At 43.1% G+C, this 22,930-nt stretch overlaps 1 long non-coding RNA gene across 1 annotated transcript; it reads left to right on the plus strand.

Annotated features, from left to right (window-relative positions):
- Positions 1-1,053: 1,053 nt before the first annotated feature.
- On the plus strand, positions 1,054-15,930 carry LOC117017747 (uncharacterized). The gene is made up of 4 exons (XR_004422119.1): positions 1,054-1,126; positions 12,034-12,132; positions 14,437-14,565; positions 14,767-15,930. It is a non-coding gene; the product is annotated as an uncharacterized LOC117017747 (long non-coding RNA).
- Positions 15,931-22,930: the final 7,000 nt, after the last annotated feature.

Below are 22,930 nucleotides of genomic sequence, written 5' to 3' on the forward strand. Positions count from 1 at the left end.
ATTCTGCTACCCATCACATCCAAGTCAGCTGCTTCCAGAAGTTCCAGCTGTTCTTTAGGATGTTGAGCCCGCTGCAGCCCAGAGGAGGGGCCGACAAGAAAATGCCTGAAGCTCTGAGTGTCTCGCTGAGGAAGGAACCACAGGTAGACAGTGATAGTTGGTCATAGTGTGCACCTGACATGGAGGCAGCAGAAGCCCAGCTCCTCGCTGGCCTGCACGCTGTTCCTGCTGGGTATGAACAGGTCAGAGGGAAAATGGTGGGGTGATCTTCCCTTGTGGAGCTGGTTTCTGTGTTCCTAGCCCTAGTCACTGGACTCACACAGATCTGGGAGGAGCCCAAGCAGAAACGTTCTGTTCGTGATCCTGAAGGAGACAGAGAAGGCTGAGAGGGAGGTGGGATGGCGCCTTGTGGGGCACGACATTGACAGGGTAGGAAGATAGGTAGAAATGGGCAGGAGAAGGAGAAACTTAATCCCAGTTAGAAAGCCCCTTGCTGAAGCTCCTGCTCAGGTCAAGACCCCCCCTTGCACCTACCCAGCAGGAGTCCAGGCTTACACGTACTCCCAAGGATTGTGTTTACACATGTCCCTAAATCAAAGTAATACATTGTTAAGAGAGGAAGACATCCTGCACAGCAGGGAACATTTCCATTTGTCAGGACCACCAAAACCTTCCTGCCCAACAGGATTCCAGGTTTTCACACCCCCCCAAATGGATGTGTTTGCACATGCCCCCAAAACCAAAGGGATGTGTTTACACATCTACTAAGTCAAATAAATGCGTTACTAAATGCCAGAGAAGGGAGGATTAGGAACCACAGGGGAAGAAAGCAGTAAGAGATGGGAGAGGGGCAGGCAAGTTTACCCATAGAAATAAAAGCCTTCACGCAACGTAAGGCAAGGCTGCTTCCCTCTCAGAGTTTACTCTCTGTTACTAATAAACTTCTGCTGTTCATGCTGGACAAACTGTCTCTTGATTGAATTCATTCCTTTAAGAAGACAAAGAGCCGAGGGTCAACATCGTTTCCTGGTAGCAAAATGGCCTCACAGGACCAAGGACTCTGCATTAAAGGAGAGGCTGATGCAGGCCTCCCGGCTGCACCTGTGCACATGCCCACCATGGGGAGGTAGGTGGTGAGGGGATAATTGTTTCAAGGGCAGGGTCGGGAAATCCAAGAGTGAGGACAAGCTGAGGCCGGGGCTCTCTAAGACTGCAGAGAAATAACAGAAAAGTTAGGTCCCCTGTATGAGGCTGGTAAAATGACCAAGCCCGAAAGAGGCCCTCCTCCTCTGTCCTCGTATTAACAGTCAGGGTCTGGAGAAAGAGGAACTTGTTCAAAGGAGAACAACTACTGTGGGGACAGAGTCCCAGAGAGCAGTTTCCAGGCTCTCGGCCTTACGTGGAAAGGTGCTGGCTTGGTTATTAGATGGCCGTCAGCTGTAATCCGGTGGCTGGGTGGCCATCAGCTGTTCCCGGTTAGCCATTAGCCACTAATATAACTGCCGTGGCTAGGCTGAGGGGTTGGTTGGCAGAGAGAAGTAGACAGCAGGTTGCGGATCGTGTGCCTCCTGCTTCCTGTGTCTCCAACCCAGCCACCAGCGGGCATATAATGGTCTGACTCCCCTATCTATGGCTCCGTGGGTGTTCCTTTTTGGCCTCACCATATTTTGCGTTCTTGTGCGGGGAGCAGGAGCTGAGACCCTGCATGACAACTGCCAAATGCTCCAAAGAGGTAACAGAATGGCTTCACGTGCTCTGGGGAACAAGCCCTGAGCACAAGCCAGGACTTGCATGATGGAGGCTCTTCCCAACCTGAACGCCCATCAGGGATCCCCTCCTCTCGCAGGGACTGCTGCAGCCAGAGGGCGGGAGGGAGCATTGCAGGGACAAAGGGCAGGAAGAGGGTCTGCATTCTCCCTTGGCTGAGCCCATGATTGCTGAGTCATTGAGGAGTCCTAGACTCCTAAGGAAGCTTCTGGGTCGTTGGCTTAGTTGGGGGAGGTAGGGAAAGCTCAACCCCAACTGGTTCTGAGGGATTTGCTGTTTGGCATACTTTTATTTTTTAAGTTATGAATGAGCAACACAGCTTCAAAGCATTGTTTATAGGACCTGGAAGTGTAGCTAGTCAGACCCCATCGAGGCTGGCTGCCTTCCAAGAGGCTGCACGGCCCTGAGCCTCATGGGTCCACAAAGCACAGGAAGTTCGGGACATGGGACCCAATATTGTCAGCCCCCTCCCCTAAGTTCCCTGAAGCATTTGTGCTCTGCTCTCCTTCCTTGGAAACCTGTCCCGGGATATTGCGTCGTTCTCTCTCCCCTCCCGTCTGTCTGGGCCTTATGTTATCTTCATAAAGATGACGCTGGGTAGGTTTTGTTTTGCGGCAGAGAGGTTGAGGAATTTGTCCAACGTCCCACAGCTAATGGCGGCAGCATTGGGATTTAGACCTAGGCAGTTTTCCTCTAGAACTGTGGTCCCTGGCAACAATACTACAGTGTTTCTTTCATGAATCTTTCAAAGGGAAATGAGACACAGAAGGGGCTGGTGAGCTAACTGTACCGAAGTCCTGTAAGTACTGGCTTCGGAAATCTCTGTGAATGTTTCTTGAAGGAAATGGAAGTCACCGGTTGGTTCGATCCTCTCTGTGACATCACCTCGTTGGTAAGGTAGATACCAAACATCCTTTGCTAGTCCCCGATCTGCTGTGAAGAGTTCAGTTGAGACAGGCATGTGCAGCACCTCTGAAAACCACAAAAGGCTATTCAAATCTGATGACAGTTTCTCCATCTCCCCTGCATGGAAGTGAACCTTTATCGGCACTCTGCTCTGTGACCAGTGCTCCTGACTGTCAATGAGATAATTTTTCCCTGGGTGGGGAGAGAGCTGAGGGCTAAGGCTCTGTTTGTGATGGTGGTCAGGAGCACAGCCCCCGGCACCACCCTCGTTCACACGCCACTCTCTCCCCTGGCCCTCTGGGGAGCAGGGAAACAGGCCTCTCCTAAGCTGGTCATTTGCCTGAATTAATGACATCCTTTCCTTTCCCTCAGCAAGTCTTGTCCTCACCCTGCTCTGAATCGAGTAAAAGCTGGGCTTCCTTTTCTCCCCTCCTTCCCCATCTCTCTCTGTCTTCCTTCCTTCTTTCCCTCCTTCCTTCCTTCCTTCTCTTCCTTCCTTCCTTCCTTCCTTCCTTCCTTCCTTCCTTCCTTCCTTCCTTCCTTCCTTCCTTCCCTCCCTCCTTCATTCCTTCTCATTTAGATATAATGGACATACCATTAAACTCACTCTTCATTGTATGCAGTTCAGTGATTAAAAAAGCAATTTGTATATTCACAAATTTGGGCAGCTATTGCCACTATTGAATTGCAGAATATTTTATCACCTTTAAAAGAAACCCTGTACTCATCCCTCTTCCCCCAAACCCTGGCAATCATTAATCTACTTTATTGGTTGAATATGTAATTGAGATATAAGCCACATACCATAAAACCCACACTTTAGAAATATATAAATTAGTGGTTTTTAGTATACTCAAAAAGTTGTACAGTCATCAACACTACCTAATTCCAGAACATTTCATTTCCACCAAAGAAATTCTGTACCCATTAGCAGTTACTCCACATATCAACTTATACCCAGTCCTTTGCAGCTACACACTATTTGTATGGATTTGCCTATTCTGGAAATTGTACATAAAGATATCATATAATGTGTGTCCTTTTGCATCTGGCTTCTTTCATTTAGCATACTGTTTTCAATGTCCATCCATGTTGTGGCATATATCAGTATATCATTTATTTTTATTGCTGAATTTCTATATGTTGATTTTATATTCTATAACTTTACTGGATTTGTTGATTAATTTCAACAGAAGTTTGATTGAGTCTTTATTTTTTAAATTTATTTTAAATATAGATGATATAATCTTATGTTGGTTATATTAGTTTCAGGTGTACAATATAGTGATTTGATATTTTTATACCTTACAATGTGATCACCTCACTAATTCTAGTAATCATCTGTCACCAGGTAAACTTATCACAATATTATTGACTATATTCCCCATTTCCTTTTCACCCGCCCCAGATCCCCCCTCCCATTTTTCATCTGGTAACTATCCCTTTGGTCTCTGTTAATATGAGTCTGTTTTTGTTTTGTTTGTTTGTTTTGTATTTAGATTCTACATATAAATGAAACCATACAGTATTCGTCTTTCTCTGCCTGACTTATTTCACTTAGCATAATACCCTCTATATCCATGCATGTTGTCGCAATGGCAAGATTTTATTCTGTTTTATTGCTGTGTAACATTCCGTTTTGTGTGCGTGTGTGTGTGTGTGTGTGTGTGTGTGTGTGACATCTTTATCCATTCATTTACTGATGGACACCTAGATTGTTTCCATACCTTGGCTATTGTAAAAAATGCTGCAACAAACATAGGAGTGCATATATCTTTTCATTTTCTTTGGATAAATACCCAGACGTGTAATTGCTGGTTGTGTGGTTAGCTATTTTTAGTTTTTTGAGGAATCTCCATACTGTTTTCCATAGGGGCTGTGTCAATTTGCAGCCCCACCAACAGTGCACAAGGGTTCCCTTTTCTCCACACCTCATCAACACATTATTTGTGAATTTTTTATTATAACCATTCTGACAGTTGTGAAGTGATATCTTATTGTGGTTTTGATTTGCATTTCCCTGATGATTAGTGATGTTGAGCATCTATTCATGTCTGTTGGCCATCTGTATGTCTTCTTTGGAGAAATTTCTTTTCATGTACTTTGTCCATTTTTTCTATCAGATTGCTTATTTTTTTGTTATTGGGTTGTATGAGTTTCATATATATTTTGGATATCAACCGCTTATTGGCTATATCATTGATTGAGTCTTTAGGGTTTTCTATATATAAGACCATATTATCTTTCAACAAAGACAATTTTATTTCTTCCTTTCTGTTTTGTCTTCCTTTTCTTTCCTTGTCTTGCCTAATATCTTTAGCTAGGCCTTTCAGTTCTATACGGAATAAGAGTGGTGACAGTGGTCATCCTTATCTTTTCCTGGTGTTAGAGAGAAAGCTCTCCATTTTTCACCATTGAGTATAATGTTACCTGCGGGTTTGTCATATATAGTATTTGTTATGTTGAGTCATGTTCCTTCTTATACCAATTTGAGGATTTTAATAATAAAAAGATGTTGTATTTTGTCAAATGCTTTTTCTGTATCAATTCAGATAATCATATAAGTTTTATCTTACATTTTGTTAATATGATATATTACATATTGATTTGTGTATGTTGAACCATCTTTACATCCCAGGGATAAATCCCAGTTGATAGTCTTGGTAGGCTGTATGTTTCTAAGAATTTGTCCATTTTTTCTAGGTTATCCAGTTTGTTGGCATATAATGATTCATAGCAGTTTCTTATGATCTTTGTGTTTCTGTAGTATTAATTGTAATGTTTCCACTTTTCTGATTTTATTTCGTGGATTCTCTTTTTTTTTTCTTAGATGAGCTAAAATTTTGTCAGTTTTGTTTATCTTTTTGAAAAAAAAAACAGCTCTTAGTTTTCTTCATCTTTTCTTTGATTTTTAGTCTCTTTTATTTATTTCTACTCTGATCTTTATTACTTCCTTCTTTCTGCTAACTTTGGGATTAATTTGTTCTTTCCCCAATTTCTTGAGGTGTAAAGTTAGGATTTTTATTTGAGATATTTGTGTTTTCTTAATATACCAGGTCAAACATTTAAGTTTGCAAAGTCATCCTAGAAAAAGTGCTACATAGCTCATTGCTGAATATCACTATGGTCACCTTCGAAGTACTCCCTTTAGGAAGCTATGCACTAATGCCAGCACCTAGTCCACCCTTCAAAGCAATTTTGGAACTCTTTTTCTGGAATGGTCATCAGAGCTGTCGTTGTATTACCCTTGATGTCCTTAATGGCATCAAAATGTCTTCCTTTCAATATTTCCTTTATCTCCGGGTAAAGAAAGAAGTTATTGAGGGGCATATCAGGGGAGTAGGGAATAGGGAGGCTGTTCCAATACAGTTATTTGTTTACTGGCTAAAAACTCCCTCACAGACAGTGCCCTGTGAGCTGGTGCATTGTCGTGATGCAAGAGCCATGAATTGTTGGTGAAAAGTTCAGGTCGTCTACCTTTTTCATGCAGCCTTTTCAGCACTTCTAAATAGTAAACTTGATTAACTGTTTGTTGAGCTGGTGCAAATTAATAATGAATAAATCCCTCTGATATCGAAAAAAGTTAGCAACATTGTTGCAACAAGTTCGCAAGCATAATTTTCAAGCCTCATATGCATGGATTGCTATAAACTGTCTCAGAACTGCTTTGCAACATCCCATAGAATTTGATATGTTGTGTCCATTTTTATTTGTTTAAGATATTTTCTTTAATTTCTCTTTTGATTTCTTCTTTGACTCATTGGTTGTTCAGGGATGTGTTGTTTAATTTCCACATATTTGTAGATTTCCCAGGTTTCCTGTTTTTGATTTCTAGTTTCCCACCATTAGGGTCAGAAAATGTAATCGGTATTATTTCAGTCTTTTGAAATCTACTAAGACTTGTTTTGTGTACTATCATATGGTCCACCCTGGAGAATGTTCCATGTGCACTTGAGAAAAGCATACAGTTTGCTTCCGTTGGATTGAATATTCATAAATATCTGTTAGGTCCATTTGTTCTAATACATGGTTTAAGTGCATCATTTCCATGTTGATTTTTCTGTCTGGACAAACTATTGCTGAAAGTGGGGTATTAAGGTCCCTTATTATTATTGTATTGTTATATTATCCCCTTCTTATTTATTATTATTTACTTCTTATATTTAGATACTCCAGTGTTGGATGTGTATATATTTATGATTGTTATATCTTCTTGATAAATTTACCCCTTTATTATTATATAATGACTTTTTTGGTCTTTTGTTATTGTTTTTAGCTTAAAGTCTATTTTGTCTGATAAGTAAAGTTACTCCTGCTCTCTTTGGTTTCCACTTGCTTTGAAATATCTTTTTAAATCTTTTCTCTTTGAGCCTATGTGTGTTTTTAAAACAGAACTGCATGTCTTGTAGGCAGCATATAGTTAAGTTTTTTTTTTTAACCCATCCATCCACTCTGTTTTTTGATTGATGAATTCAATCATTTATATTTAGAGTTATAATTATATGTGAGTACCTACTAATGCCATCTTGTTAATTTTTTTGTGTGCTGTTTTGTATTTCTTTTGCTTTCTTCCCTTTCTGTGTCTGCTCACCTTTGTAAACTGGTGATTTTTCATGATGGTTTGCTCTGTTCTCTTATTTTTATCTGTAGTGCATTTGTTCCAGGGTTACCATGAGGCTTATATAAGATATCTTATAGGGCGGCTGGATGGCTCAGTTGGTTAGAGGGCGAGGTTCAATTCCCACATGGGATGGTGGGCTGCGCCCCCTGCAACTAAGATTGAAAACGGTGACTGGACAGCTGAGCTGCGCTCTCCACTAGATTGAAGGACAACGACGTGAAGCTGACAGGCCCTGGAAAAAACACACTATCCCCCCCACTCCCCCCAAAAATATATCTTATAGATAAAACAGTCCATTTTAAGCTACTTAACTTCAATTACATATAAAAGTTCTTTTTACTCTCCCCTTTTATATATGTTTTTTTTAATTAGTTTTAGGTGTACAAAACAATATGATAGTTAGACATTTACACCCCTCACTAAGTGATAACTCCCCCCAATATATTACTCCTCTGACATTGTATATCCCCTTTTATATTTTGATGTCATATTTGCCTCTTTTTATATTGTATAGTTGTTAACACATAATAGTAGCTAAATTATTTTTAATACTTTGACTTTTATACTATAGTTCAGTCATTAACACACCATCCTATTACAGATTTGAAATTTTCTAAGTCTGACTGTATATTTATTTACCTGCAAGTTGCATGCTTTTACATGTTTTCATGTTACTTATTAGTATCCTTTCATTTTAGTCTGAAGAACTCCTTTCATCATTACTTGCAAGGCAGGTCTAGTGGTGATGCATTCCTTTAGCTTTTGTTTGTCGAGGAATGTATTGTATGTGTGTGTGTGTGTGTGTGTGTGTGTGTGTGTGTGTTTTAATATCTGAAGGATAACTTTACCGGCTAGAATATCTTGGTTAGCAATTTTTTTCTTTAAACTCGTTGAATATGTCATTCAACTCTCTCCTGGCCTGTATGATTTCTGCTAAGAAATCGACTGAGAGCCTAATGGGGGTTCCTTTGTATGTTACAATCATTTTTTTTCCCTACCTGCTTTTAGAATTCTTTCTTTATACTTGATTTTTGACAGTTTCATGGTAATGAATCTTGAAGAAAGTCTTTTTGCATGAGATATATGGTGAACTATTAGTTTCATGTATCTGGAACTCCAATTCTTTCCCCAGGTTTCGGAAACTCTCAGCTATTATTTCTTTAAATAAATTATTTGCTTTCTCCTCCCTCTCTTCTGGAACCTCAATTATCTTAATATCTGTCCTTTTGATGCAATCATATAAATCACATAGTCTTTCTATGCTCTTTTTCATTCTTTTTTTTTTTGCTTTTAACTGGGTTATTTCAAAGTTTCTACCCTCTAACTCACTTATTCTGTCTTATAATTTCTCCATTATATTGCAGATACTCTATTGCTTTTTTGTTTATTTGTTTCATTCAGGGAGTTCTTCAGCTAGAATGTCTGTTTTGTTCTTTTTTATGATATCTATCTCTTTGGTAAAAATCTCATTTTGATCATGTATTCTTTCTGGCATTTTATTGAATTGTCTTTCTGAGTTTTCTTGTAGCTTGCTGAGTTCTTCAAAATAGAATTTTTAAATTCTTTATCAGCTGGATCACAGAATTCTGTGCCCTTGAGCTTGGTTATTGGGGAATTATTACTTTTTTGTGATGGCTGGCATGTGTGCTTGACATCTTGTAGTTTAGCATTGCTGCTTTCATGTTTCATGTTTCTTGTAGTTTAGCATTGCTGCGTTGACATTTGAAGTAGCAGACACCTCTTTAATTCTTTGCTAATTAACTTCATACTGTTCGATGGTGTCGTTATACCTGAAGTTTCCTCTCTCTTTTTATTGGTATACCTGCTCCACGTTTCTTGATCTCTCATGAGGCAGAATTCTTAAGCTTTTTTATTTTTGGTTCTTAAACTCATCAAGCTGACTCTGGTTTCCAGAAGGTGGCGCTTATAGCTCAAGTTTGTAGCTTCTTCTGGCCTGTTTTCTGAATGCTTCTCATCCACCAGAGTTCTCTCTTGGGCAGACACAGAAGCAGGCACAAAGAGCTGGCTCCTGAGTAGGGGTATATGTGGGTTTATCACTTGGGTGTTGGGGTGCCCCCAGACTTCAATTGAGAGATCCCTGGGTGCGGTACCCCCAGGGCCTCACGGGCAGACTTTGCTGAGCACAATCCCTTTATGACCCTTTGAAATTCTTATCTACCGCTTTCCCAATATCTTCCCTCCCCCTATTCATGGGGGTCCTGCCTCAGTATTCTGAGTGCTGCTGCTGAAAAATGGATTTCTCCAGTCACATCTCATACCACTGAGGTAGCCGGACACTCACTCAGCAATCTCCTTTTCCCTCTGGGAGAGGTCACCACTGCCAGATAGATCAGCCCCAGAAGTGTTTCTTTGAAGGGGAACACTGGAAAAGTTGTCTTTTTTTCCCTTATTATTGACTCTGCTGAGACCAAATTTGTATTTTTACTTATTTATTTATGCTCCAATGCCATGCTACAATCTCCCTAGGGAAGGCTGGACTTCTGCAAATTCTTTCTTATGCATGGGAATCTGCTCGGGTCAAGACTTTCCAGGCTTTTCCCTGACCATGGCAAAAGGGATCTGGGCAGGTATGTGCAGCCCATACCGAGGTCTGTCTGTCTATTGCTAAATGTACAGGTAGCCAAGACTCCTCCTGCATCTCTTGGTGAATGGTGTTAGAGCCCACACACCCACAGGCACTTTTTCATGGATGGATGTGTCATTCTTTGTTTAAAAGGGAGATATAAAGGATTTTATTTGTTTACAATAGACAAACAAGTGATAGGATGTGTGTTGTCAATGTGTGTGTGTTGGGTGAGGTTAGGACTGCTGATTAGGCAGAGAATAGTTGTCACTAAATATAAACCTGTGATATTTCCTAGTCCCAGTTTAAATTCCAAATTTTCTGATCTGACATTCATAATTGTTAACATTGAAGCAGAAGAATAATATGAATAATTGAACCCATACTTATTATATCCTTACTCTGAGTTGAATATTGTGCTAAAAACCTAACAATATATACATTTCTTTCATTACTGCCATTCTATGACTTAAGTTCAATTATCATCATCTCTCCTTGGTAGAGGAAATCTCTCCTTCATAGAGGAAACTACGTTATACAGAGATGATGTAAATTGCCATGGCCTCAAAATTTTAAAACACTTGAACCAGGCTTCAAATTTAGATCTGTCTGATATCTGAGTCTGAGCACTTCCTTGTTGGATCTAGGCCTAGACACATTACTGGAAGATCCGATGGGGATGGCGTGGGCCTGGAAGCTTCTGCTGATTCTGGACGCCCACTGTCTTGATGTTGCAGAGAAGGAGGTTCCTGCTCTGAAAGGGAGAGTGTGCCTGACAAACTCTACGTAGACTGACTATATACTTTATTCTCTAGACTGGGGCATTTTAGGAGTAAAAGGGATAATTTAATAAGTAAGCTTGGACTAAAGTCATGAATTAGGACTGTTATAGTTCTCCTAACTGTAGGAGTCTGGAGAAAGCCCCTCATAGGCCCAGGACAAATTTAATGTATTACGTCTACCAAGCTCTCAATTCCTGATGGACTTCCCCAGCCTCTTCTCCTGAAAAGCCAGAAAATTTCCACCACATATCAGTCAGGGACATGCATGTAGAATCCGGAATAACTCCACCATTTAAAATGACAATTATCTTCCTGTACAACTTGATGTAGATATTTTACAAAATGGTCATTAAGCTTTACAAGGAAGAGCGGATGAAGGCAGACCATCCTTCATCCAGGAATCTGGGCTGTATATTCTTCTGTGAGGTGATCACGGCCTTTGCGGGTATAGTTTGAACTTAGGATGTCGCTAAATGATTCATGTGTGCTATCAGATATACAAGTGGAACTATTTCAGTCATACAGCATCTCAGTTTTATTTTACTGTAATTAGATAGCTGTCACAGACATTTTCTAGCGAGGCCACATCCCATAAATCTTTCAAAGAAGGTTTGTGTGGTGTAAGCAACCGATAGAACAGGTACATCATGCTGAAAGATTCCATAGTAAAAGATCCACCACTCTGCTCTCCTTAGGAAACACCATCGGGATGTTCGTGGAGCATACATTCCCACAGGAAGCGTTGACCAGATCATCACTCACTCTCTTTTCCTAAGTTCCGTCATGACAACCATCCCTTTCCAATGTCACGTCATGTCTGATGCATTATCATTATTATTACACTCTTCAAGTTTGCACAGCACAGCGTATCATCAGTAAAATAATGCTATGCAGGAATAAAATTGTTCTTTGGCAGCTTCAATTTGCCTATCTCCTGTTTCCTTCATTTTACTCCTTCCTCACCCCTTTTTCTTGCACAATTACAAGGGGGATTATGTCGTCCTTGGGGAACTGTGAGCACCCCTGCAATTCTACGACCCCGTTAGGGAGGCAGGCCGAACATAAAGGTGGCCATGGCTTACTCAGCGAAGTTACTCAGTTTGGAGACTGGACAAAAAAAAAAAAAACAGAATGATTTATTCATGCACCCCACACTCCTCCAGAGTCTACTGTGCATGATCTTTGTCTTCTGGAGGTGGTGAAGGGGAGCTCTCGTGCATTATAGCTCTACTCTCTAGTGTGGGGTGCAGCCCCGCAGCTCTGTTCTCAGTCTGAGGGTGCCTGGGGGTTCTTGGCCCTTTCCCTCCCCTAGATGCTTTCTGGCTGGCCGACCCTCATGCATGCATTTATTTGTCCCATCATTCTTTGTTTAGCTGGAGCCATTTACTGAGGCCCTGTCCTGACCACGCATTGTGCCCAGTGCTTCTGGTTTGCTGGTGAACATGACTGTCAAGGTCTCGGTCATGAAAGGGGTGAGTAGCTGGAGAAGGAGAGAGAGGAAAGGGAGACTGTCTCCCCTCCCCGGAACGTCATCTCCAGTCCCTAGTCTGCACACTGAGATCTTGCTCCAGGACCTTTCTCCTTCCCTTGACGGGATCTCCAAGCATAAACACTCTGGTAGGGGCTGGGCTGTTTTTATTAACCATGTTGAGTGAAATCAGGACACTACAGGTTTGTATTTTCAGAGATATTGGTGTGGAGGTAGTCCTCTGAATAGAAAGACTATTTCTTTTAAAAATCAGAAAAAATCATTTGCTTCCTTTGAAGGTCCAGAGAAATAAGAGTAAAGCAGTGGGAATAGTTTCTTAACATGAAAAATAAGCTTGTTCTCTATAGTGCTTTTGTTACTTTTTTGTTTGAATAGTTTTTGCTGTATATTTGATGTGTTTAAGATAGGTGAAGATATGTCCAGATTAAGCTATGCATGATAGCAGCTGTGGATACTTGTTTGGGTAAAATACTAACTAAATGCCTGCTATTGTCACTACCCACACCGTTGTCAACACTGATTCAGTACTAAGAAGGCCTTGTCCTAACTCTGCGCACAAACACAGGCACAGGGAAGGAGAAGCAGAGGCACAGACTGCACCTGCGATGAAAGCGTTCTGAGCCCTGAGGCAGGGTGTCAGCCCAGGTTGTGGACTGGCTTGTGCCGCAGGCCTGGAGGGGAGGTGGTCACAGCAGCACTGGACCCAGAGGACATGGGCATGTTAGCACAGCCCTGCCCACGTTACAGGCCCTGTGCTTGGGCCTGGGAAGTGGGATGTCTGGAGAGTAGAACTTTGAGGGGTCCAGCTGATCTGGTCAAGCATCATGTCCCCCCTTATCAGGAGGCAGTCTCTGGGGAACAGGAAGGAGCACCGGGGACATCCTCCATCTTCAGAAGTATGGGGGTGGGAGGGTGTCGTTCCGTGGGAACGTTTCCTGGGCCCCAGTGGCAGTGAAACGCCCACTGACACGGGTGTAAAAGGAAGCTTCTGCCCACAGCCCAGGAGCAGCTGAGTCCAGGTCTCCAGGCTTCTCTTTTCTGCACGCTAGAGCAGCCTGTCTTCGCCCTTCCTGGGCACTCTGCTCCCCTGCTCCAGCCCCCTCCACATCCCCCCGCCATCCCAGACCGAGATGGACAAGCTCCTGCTCCTGCTCCTGCTTCTGGGAGTCTCCCCTTTCGAGTTCTTCCAGGGAGTGGGTGAGGCCCTGGGTAGCTGGGCAGGGGTGAGGACGTGGAGGGAGGGGAGAACAGTCCCAGGCTGATGATCTGACCAGCTTGGGAGGGAATGAGGTCAAGGGTGAGGTTCTGAGATGATCTGAGCAGCCAGGGTTTGGGGTGTCTCTCTGCTGTCCCACAGAAAGGGTTGAGGTCCCTGCCCAAGATGTCAAATAAGTCACTCTTTTGAGGCGGATTGAGGGTGGGGGCTCCTTTCAATTTAGGACCTTGGAGCTGGCTGAGATGGCCCTATGAGGCAGAGCACTGATTGTTCAAGACTTTCTGTAAAGAAGCAGCCTAGGGGCTGTGCTCTACCAGGAACAGGTCACTGACGGGCTTATCTGGAACCAATATTTTCATAGCATTCTTTTCACTTAGATCTGTGTGTCATTTTGATATCTTCTGGTGCTGTGCTGGGAAATCTTTGGAGACTAAAATCTGCCTCCTCATCTTCAAGCTGTGTAGTCCATATACCCCATCCATTTCCCCAGAGATCCTGGCCCCGGCCTGGCTATGCATAGATTCTCTCATTGTGGGCTCCATAGCTAAGGGGAGATGATTTATTTTGTGACCCTCTCTCAGATTTTATGAGCATGTGGGTATAGAGCTGGTACTAGGGGGAATTCAGCCAGGCTCCAAGGCAACAAAAATTAAAGAAACAGTGTTGTTTAGGAACAAACTTGGAAATTTCACTTGCCTGGTTAGAACCCATACCTTTTTCCCTTATATTTCACCTCCCAGTATCTCCCATATCATCTGGCAGTTAACATCTCATATTTTTGTTCAAAGTTATTGTTTTAGAGCAGCTTTATTGACATATAATTCACACACCATACAATTCACACATAGAGTGTACACAAAATTATTTATTCTTAATGGATTTTGATCCCCATGTCAAAGACCCCATTTCCGTAACTATCCAATGGATGTAACCTAGTGGTAGAGTACATTGTGTGTGGTAGAAATAGTTAGAGTCATGCTTTGTTCCTAAATTCCTGGGTCTTAATGTGTCTTATCACACCTTGGTCTCAGCCCCTTCAACCCCGGACTCCACCTTCATGTTTCTCTGCAGCTCCAGCTACATTGTGTATGGTCTGCAAGATTTTTAAGAACAGCAAATGTTTGGAAGGCAATGGCAACTGCACCATGGAGGAAGGCCCTGGATGCAGAACCAGGGATCTCTACTTTTTCAATGAGAGAGGTAATGCTGTTGATCCAGGCCCTACTGCCTTGAGCTGGTGCCTGACTTCGGACACTGTGCAGGGCCTTTCCTGTTTGATGGAGCCCTTGCCGGGAGGTGGGCACGTCTGGAGATGAGGCCTGGTGTGGTTGGGGAAGGTCCTCGTACTGGAGCTCCATGTATTGTTCTCTGGCAATGATTATGAATGTCCTTCTCTTCCAGATGGGTGGCGCTACAACCACACTGAATTGGACTGTTCTAATCTGTGTAAGGCTTGGAAGTTGTTTCGTGGGGGCCTGCAGGTTTCAAGTTTTTGCTGCAAAGGTCAAGATTTCTGCAATATATATCGAGGAAAATCACTGCAGTGGAAATCTCACTAACTACTCATTCCTTTGTCCATGGTGGTGTCCACTCACCTTCTCCTGCCCCTGGCATCTCTGGTCCCGTCTCCCTCTACGTGTGCTACCAAAGAGCATGCAGTGGCCTCCTATCTCCTCCATGTTTCCCTCTTCACTTCTCTCCTGGCCACTGGCTCCTTCCCCGTGACACCAAACACTCTCAGTTTACCCTTGTTTCAGGTCTCTGCTTCACGCACATCGGCAAATAACCATCAGTCCTTGTCGCCTTGCATTTCCTGGTCCCTCAAAATCACCACACGTCTCTGGCTGACTGGCTGCCTGGTTTCTAAACCCACCAACTCAGATGTGACTGGAATGTGCCCACAAAGGGGATGGTCCCATTTTACACATCAGGATTTTGAGGGGTCACTGGAAAACTCGGGAAAATGTGTCCAACTGGCTGATGGGTAGAGAAGCTTCAAAATCCAAGAAGGTTCTAAGGCCTGAGGCAAAAGATGGGGTCATCAGCTTTAGATGTTGCGTACATATGCAGAATCCCCTGGAAGCTTACATTGTGAGACTTAAAGAGGTTGTCCAATGAGAGAAGAAGGGAACAAGGGTGAATGAATCATAAACACGAGAGACCATCAAAATAAAAAATGGGTGAAGGTCCTTCTACAAAAATGATGGTTACAGAGGTAGATGGGGAACCAGATGGAAGGGTGTCAGCATTTGTTTTCTGTGACGACTTGCTGGTTATTGGCAGAGCAGGATCCATGGAGAAGGGGCACAGAAGCCACATTACTGTGGGTTGAGGAATGAGTGGACTATGACGGGGAAGTAGTGAGTGTGGGCAAGTCTTCCACAAAGTTAGGGAAGAATTGAGAAAGTAGGATAGTATCTTTCGTAAGAACAGAGAGTTTAATATGTTTTTAGGCAAAGGAAATTTTATGTCTTCTCTTTAGTGTAAGATGCCTCTCTTATTATGACTATAGGAATATCTTTTACCATCATATTATCTTTCTCAATGTGTATTTTAAAACTTTTATCACCACTTCTATATGTATTTTTTGTGTTCTTTTGACCTCTCTTTCTTTTCCCTTGTATATTACACTTCTTCTGTCCTTATCTCTCTCCTCCATTCTGTTTCCTTAATCAGTCATGATGCTAAAATGGAAAATATTATCATGTTAAGTTACTTATGTAATATAATCTTACATTTATAAATTAAAACAAAGTAAGAGGACTATTTTGTTTTCTTGTAGAGATGCACAACAAATTCATTTTGCGTGATTTTTATTGAATTAAAATTTTGGGGGACTCATGAGAATACCTTTTATTTATTTTATTTTATTTTTTTTTAAGTTGGGTTTCTCTGAGCAACAGAGTATGCTTTTAATTTTTTCCCTAAAGTTTATTTCCCCCTGCTTTATGATTGTAACATAGCTAAGTATAATGTATTCATTTTTAAGTTTACAATTCGATGGCTTTTAATATACTCCCCAAGTTACGCAACCATCGCGAGAATATCTTTTAAACATGTACTTTTATTTTCAGAATGTCAAACGTAAATATTTTTCATGGGTATCCTCCCTAAACTTGAGGTGAGATAGGAGATAAGAGGTGAGGCCAGTTGGATGAGCCATCGCACGGCACAGTCTAAGCCAGAGCCTTGTCGTAAAACTCTGAAACTCAGGAACAAGCCTGTTAGCATCCGTAGTGATAAAACCCACTTCAAGTATTCCAGCCCACGTTAACGTTGTCTAGTTAGGCCTTGCTGTACTGAAGAGAGCCATGGGTGGGCCCGGGTAACGGAGGCAGGACCAGTGAGGGGCCTTTTTTGTCTTACAAACTGCTTTATTAGCCATATTCTTATCAGCACTGTAAACCCTAACTACTGCATAATATTTTAAAAATACTAATAAGGTAACAGAAAAATTAAAAACAGACTTACTGGCTACACTTAATGATTTACTTTCAAAAAGTATGACATGGAAAGGGGAAAACTCACTTTACAGTGAAGTCACCTGGCAAACAGTACATCAGCCAGGTGATCAAGGTCAACACCAACAGCGATAAGGCAGGTTGAGCACATACCTCTGATATGATGTGATGAGAATGACACTTCATCACTGTGGTCCTCCTCCCCAATCTCCATAACGCTAGTCTAATCATGAGAAAATCATCGCATAAACCCAAACTGAGGGACATTCTGTAAACTATCTGCACAGTAATCTTCAAAATGATCAACATCACAGAAAACAGGGACATCCTAAGAAACTGTCATAGTCCAGAGGAAGCAGACAGACATGATGAGTGAAAGAAACGCAGTACCCTGGAAGAGAAAAACACACACAAAAAATCGGCACAAAGTGAAGGAAATCTGAATACTCGTACAATATAGAGTTTAGTTAATAATAATGAATCAATATTTTTCATTAGTTACGACAAAAGTACCAACGTAATGTGAACTGCTAGCAGTAGAGGAAATTGGGTGAGAAACTGTAATATCTTTATAACTTTTCTGTAAGTCTAAAAGTATTTTCAAATTTAAAATAATTATTTAAAAAAACCCCACTAAACCAATTCTTAGAGATTAACATTTAAAATTTTATGTATATAGTACAGGACTTCTCAAAAGCATGCATGCGTACATGGAGATAAAATACAAATACATATACGTAATTTTTTATACACATATTTTACAAGAGCAGGATCATACATAGAACATGTATATTAAATGTCAACTGTTCTTTGATGGCCCAGGACAAAGCCACAGACAAAGCCTCAGACTCCTGATTTATCTTAGACCAGCTTAGATCCTGCTCCAGCCTATCCTCTCAGACTCTCTCACAGATCATCTCCTTCAGGGGAGGGGTTACATGAAATTTCTCGGGGTGAGAGACCAAAGAAAGAGGCTGACAACTCCAGCATTATATTATGACTTTATTAAGGGAACTTACATATGAGCCTTATCTCAAGTGGCAGCAAAACATAGCTATCCTGAGTGGCAGGTGCCAAGGGGTTATACAGGACAGGGCAGGATGGATGGGGGTATTGGGGTGTGACCTGCCCCAGATAAGAAAAAGCCTTAGATGTTTGCCTGGAAAAGGATAAGGGCCTGTCCCAGGAACCAGCATTCCTGGGCCACACAGGTAGGATCAAATAGTCTCTGAGGGGGTTACAGGAAGCAGTCTCTATTCTATCCCGGGTCTAACCAGATCTAGTGCGAGGGTCCAGCAGTGTTCAGGCAGCGGTCAGGTCATGGAACAGTCTCTCCTCCACAGGAGGGGTTGGGAGGAGTCAGGAATCCTACACCAGGACTTTCCCTGGCCCCACTAAGACTCATCAGAGCAGGGGTCTATCAGTCTGTATTGCATATTGTGTTTAAAAACACCTGACATTCATTCAATACACACACACACACACACACACACACACACACACACACACACACAGACATTTTCATTACAGCCATTCTATGACTTAAGTTCAATTATCATCATCTCTCCTTGGTAGAGGAAATCTCTCCTTCATAGAGGAAACTACGTTATACAGAGATGATGTAAATTGCCATGGTCTCAAAATTTGTAAATGCTTGAACCAGGCTTTAAACTTAGATCTGTCTGATATCTGAGTCTGAGCACTTCCTTGTTGGATCTAGGCCTAGACACATTACTGGAAGATCCGATGGGGATGGCGTGGGCCTGGAAGCTTCTGCTGATTCGGGACGCCCACTGTCTAGATGCTGTAGAGAAGGGCATTCCTGCACTGGAAGAGAGATTGTGCCCGATGACCTCTAAGGCAGTGGGTCATATAATTTATCCTCCAGACTAGGACACTTTGGAAATAAGTGGGTCCTTATTAATATTTAAGCTTGGAATAGATGCAGGGGTTAGTCCATTAGGTCTCTGCCAACAATGTGAGTCTGAGTAGCACTCATGGCCTCCGAACGAATTTCTTATATAGCATCCATCTTGCTTCCAATTCCTCTGGACCTCCCAGGACGGCCCTCCTCCTGAATAGTCAGGAAACCTCCACAACTTATTCAGCACAACTCTACCATTTAAAATTACCTTTCTGTCCAAATTGAGCTAGAGACATTATGGAATGGTGTTGAGGAAGAGCAGATGAAGGCAGACCAACCAACCAGGAGGCTGGGGCTGTATATTCTTCTGTGAGGTGATCACGGCCTTTGCGGGTATAGTTTGAACTTAGGACGTCTCTAAATGATTCATGTGTGCTATCAGATATACAAGTGGAGCTATTTCAGTCATACAGCATCTCAGTTTTATTTCACTATAATTAGATAGCTGTCACAGACATTTTCTAGCGAGGCCACATCCCATAAATCTTTCAAAGAAGGTTTGTGTGGTGTAAGCAACCGATAGAACAGGTACATCATGCTGAAAGATTCCATAGTAAAAGATCCACCACTCTGCTCTCCTTAGGAAACACCATCGGGATGTTCGTGGAGCATACATTCCCACAGGAAGCGTTGACCAGATCGTCACTCACTCTCTTTTCCTAAGTTCCGTCATGACAACCATCCCTTTCCAATGTCACGTCATGTCTGATGGATTATCATTATTATTACACTCTTCAAGTTTGCACAGCATAGCGTATCATCAGTAAAATAATGCTATGCAGGAATAAAATTGTTCTTTGGCAGCTTCAATTTGCCTATCTCCTGTTTCCTTCATTTCACCCTTCCTCCCCCATTTTTCTTGCACAATTATGATGGGGGTTATGTCGTCCTTGGGGAACTGTGAGCACCCCTGGAATTCTACGACCCCGTTAGGGAGGCAGGCCGAACATAAAGGTGGCCATGGCTTACTCAGCGAAGTTACTCAGCTTGGAGACTGGACAAAAAAAACAGAATGATTTATTCATGCACCCCACACTCCTCCAGAGTCTACTGTGCATGATCTTTGTCTTCTGGAGGTGGTGAAGGGGAGCTCTCATGCATTATAGCTCTGCTCTCAAGTGTGGGGTGCAGCCCCACAGCTCTGTTCTCAGTCTTAGGGTGCCTGGGGGTTCTTGGCTCTTTCCCTCCCCTAGATGCTTTCTGGCTGGCCGACCCTCATGCATGCATTTATTTGTCCCATCATTCTTTGTTTAGCTGGAGCCATTTACTGAGGCCCTGTCCTGACCACGCATTGTGCCCAGTGCTTCTGGTTTGCTGGTGAACATGACTGTCAAGGTCTCGGTCATGAAAGGGGTGAGTAGCTGGAGAAGGAGAGAGAGGAAAGGGAGACTGCCTCCCCTCCCCGGAATGTCATCTCCAGTCCCTAGTCTGCACACTGAGATCTTGCTCCAGGACCTTTCTCCTTCCCTTGACGGGATCTCCAAGCATAAACACTCTGGTAGGGGCTGGGCTGTTTTTATTAAGCATGATTAGTGAGATGAAGACACTTATAGAATGTAAGTAGAAAATGGTAATTAAGAAATCTGAAAAATATTCTGCACCCTACTTGCTTTGTATGCCCCACCCTAGTTAGTTCACAATGATGAAGAAGTGTTTGTAAAAATTCTGAGCCTTCCAACCAAGTCCTGGATCAATCAACAAGAGCCTCTATCATATACACATGCTGCTTGGTGAACATGGGTCTGTGTTTGTAGTGGCTACAAAAATAAGACCGTTGAATATAGTAGGAATTGCTTTTCACTTCGTAAAATAGCCTAGCCATTTATCTATCTTTAAGTCCTCTATATTTCACTGTTTGGGTAGTATTTGCAGTATATTTATGTGTTTACGACAGGCTGAAGATATATCTTAAATGCTGTATTGCGTGGTAGCAGAGGATGTAGATCTGGCTTATAGAAATACTAAGTGTTTGTTATTATGTATAACTTCTCTCGTGATTGACAACAATGGTTTCGTACTGAGAGATGACAAAAACGCTCTGCTTTCGCCAAGCCAAACGTGAGTCAAGGTACTCTGAGTAGTCTCTCTGACTATTTTCAGGTCTGGGCTCTGTCCTTGACAAGTTTAGCTCCAGTTTTAGCAAGAATCCTGCTGGCTCAGTTTAGTAAAACCCTCCACTTTGATATCTGATGGTTCCTCTTAGTAATTTTGTATCACTGACCCCCTACCTGACTTTTTGGCTATAAATCTGCACTTGTCCTCCTTGTATTCAGAGTTCAGTTTGATCTCTCTCACCTATGACAAAACCCCATTGTCATTGTCCGCTTGAATAAAGTCTACCTCACGATCTTTAACAAGTATCACGAATATATATATTTAGCACTGGAACTTGGTCCTAACTCTGCGCACAAACACAGGCACAGGGAAGGAGAAGCAGAGGCCCAGACTGCACCTACGATGAAAGCGTTCTGAGCCCTGAGGCAGGGTGTCAGCCCAGGTTGTGGACTGGCTTGTGCCGCAGGCCTGGAGGGGAGGTGGTCACAGCAGCACTGGACCCAGAGGACATGGGCATGTTAGCACAGCCCTGCCCACGTTACAGGCCCTGTGCTTGGGCCTGGGAAGTGGGATGTCTGCGGAGTAGAACTTTGAGGGGTCCAGCTGATCTGGTCAAGCATCATGTCCCCCCTTATCAGGAGGCAGCCTCCGGGGAACAGGAAGGGGCACCAGGGACATCCTCCATCTTCAGAAGTATGGGGGTGGGAGGGTGTCGTTCCATGGGAACGTTTCCTGGGCCCCGGTGGCAGTGAAACGCCCACTGACACGGGTGTAAAAGGAAGCTTCTGCCCCCAGCCCAGGAGCAGCTGAGTCCAGGTCTCCAGGCTTCTCTTTTCTGCACGCTAGAGCAGCCTGTCCTCGCCCTTCCTGGGCACTCTGCTCCCCTGCTCCACCCCCTCTACATCCCCCCGCCATCCCAGACCGAGATGGACAAGCTCCTGCTCCTGCTCCTGCTTCTGGGAGTCTCCCCTGTCGAGTTCTTCCAGGGAGTGGGTGAGGCCCTGGGTAGCTGGGCAGGGGTGAGGACGTGGAGGGAGGGGAGAACAGTCCCAGGCTGATGATCTGACCAGCTTGGGAGGGAATGAGGTCAAGGGTGAGGTTCTGAGATGATCTGAGCAGCCAGGGTTTGGGGTGTCTCTCTGCTGTTCCACAGAAAGGGTTCAAGTACTTGCCCAAGATGTCAAGTAAGATAAGTCACTCTTGAGGCAGATTGAGGCTGGGAGCTCCTCTCAATTTAGGACCTTGGGGCTGTCTGAGATGGCCCTATGAGGCAGAGCACTGATTGTTCAAGACTTTCTGTAAAGAAGCAGCCTAGGGGCAGTGCTCTACCAGGAATAGGTCACTGAAGGACTTGTCTGGAACCAGTATTTCCATGGCAAATGCACAGTTATCACTTAGATATGTTTGCATATTCAATGACTTTTGGGAGGAGATGTGGTAAGAGATTTGTGGGACTGCGTCCCCACCTTGGAACCAGTACAGTTATTATGTCCCATGATATTCTGATAGATTTCTAGACTCAGACAGCTGTATGCAAATGCTCTCATTGTATTCTGCTTAATGGCACCACGGCTAAGGGGAGACCTTTCACTTTATTTTTAATGGAAGTAAGAACCTGTGTCAAAGGCCCAGATCCTTAAAGAATCAATGGACATAATCTGATGGGAACATTTCCAGGCTTTAAGAGTGTATTGGAGGAGGTATTTGTAATGCTTCTCCTTTGATGTCCTTCGCCGTATCAGTGTTCTAGCTCACCTTGTTCCCATTCAGCCCTGCGACCAATCTTCACGTCTACTTTCCACAGCTCCATCCACATTATGTATGGTCTGCAACACTCTTAAGAGAGGTCATTGTTTGCGGGGCAAGGGCAATTGCACCATGGAACAAGGCCCTGGATGCAGAACCAGAGATTTCTTCATCTTTACTGAGAGAGGTAATGCTGTTGAGCCAGGCTCTAGTGCCTTGAGCTGGCGCCTGATTTCGGACACTGTGCACCGCGTTTCCTGTTTGATGGAGCCCTTGATGGGAGGTGGGCGTGTCTGTAGTCTGGACATGAGGCCTGGTGTGGTTGGGGAAGGTCCTCGTACTGGAGCTCCATGTATTGTTCTTTGGCAATGAGTATGAA

This window comes from Rhinolophus ferrumequinum, chromosome 25 (genome assembly GCF_004115265.2).
Source record: "Rhinolophus ferrumequinum isolate MPI-CBG mRhiFer1 chromosome 25, mRhiFer1_v1.p, whole genome shotgun sequence".
NCBI classification, from domain to species: Eukaryota; Metazoa; Chordata; class Mammalia; order Chiroptera; family Rhinolophidae; genus Rhinolophus; species Rhinolophus ferrumequinum.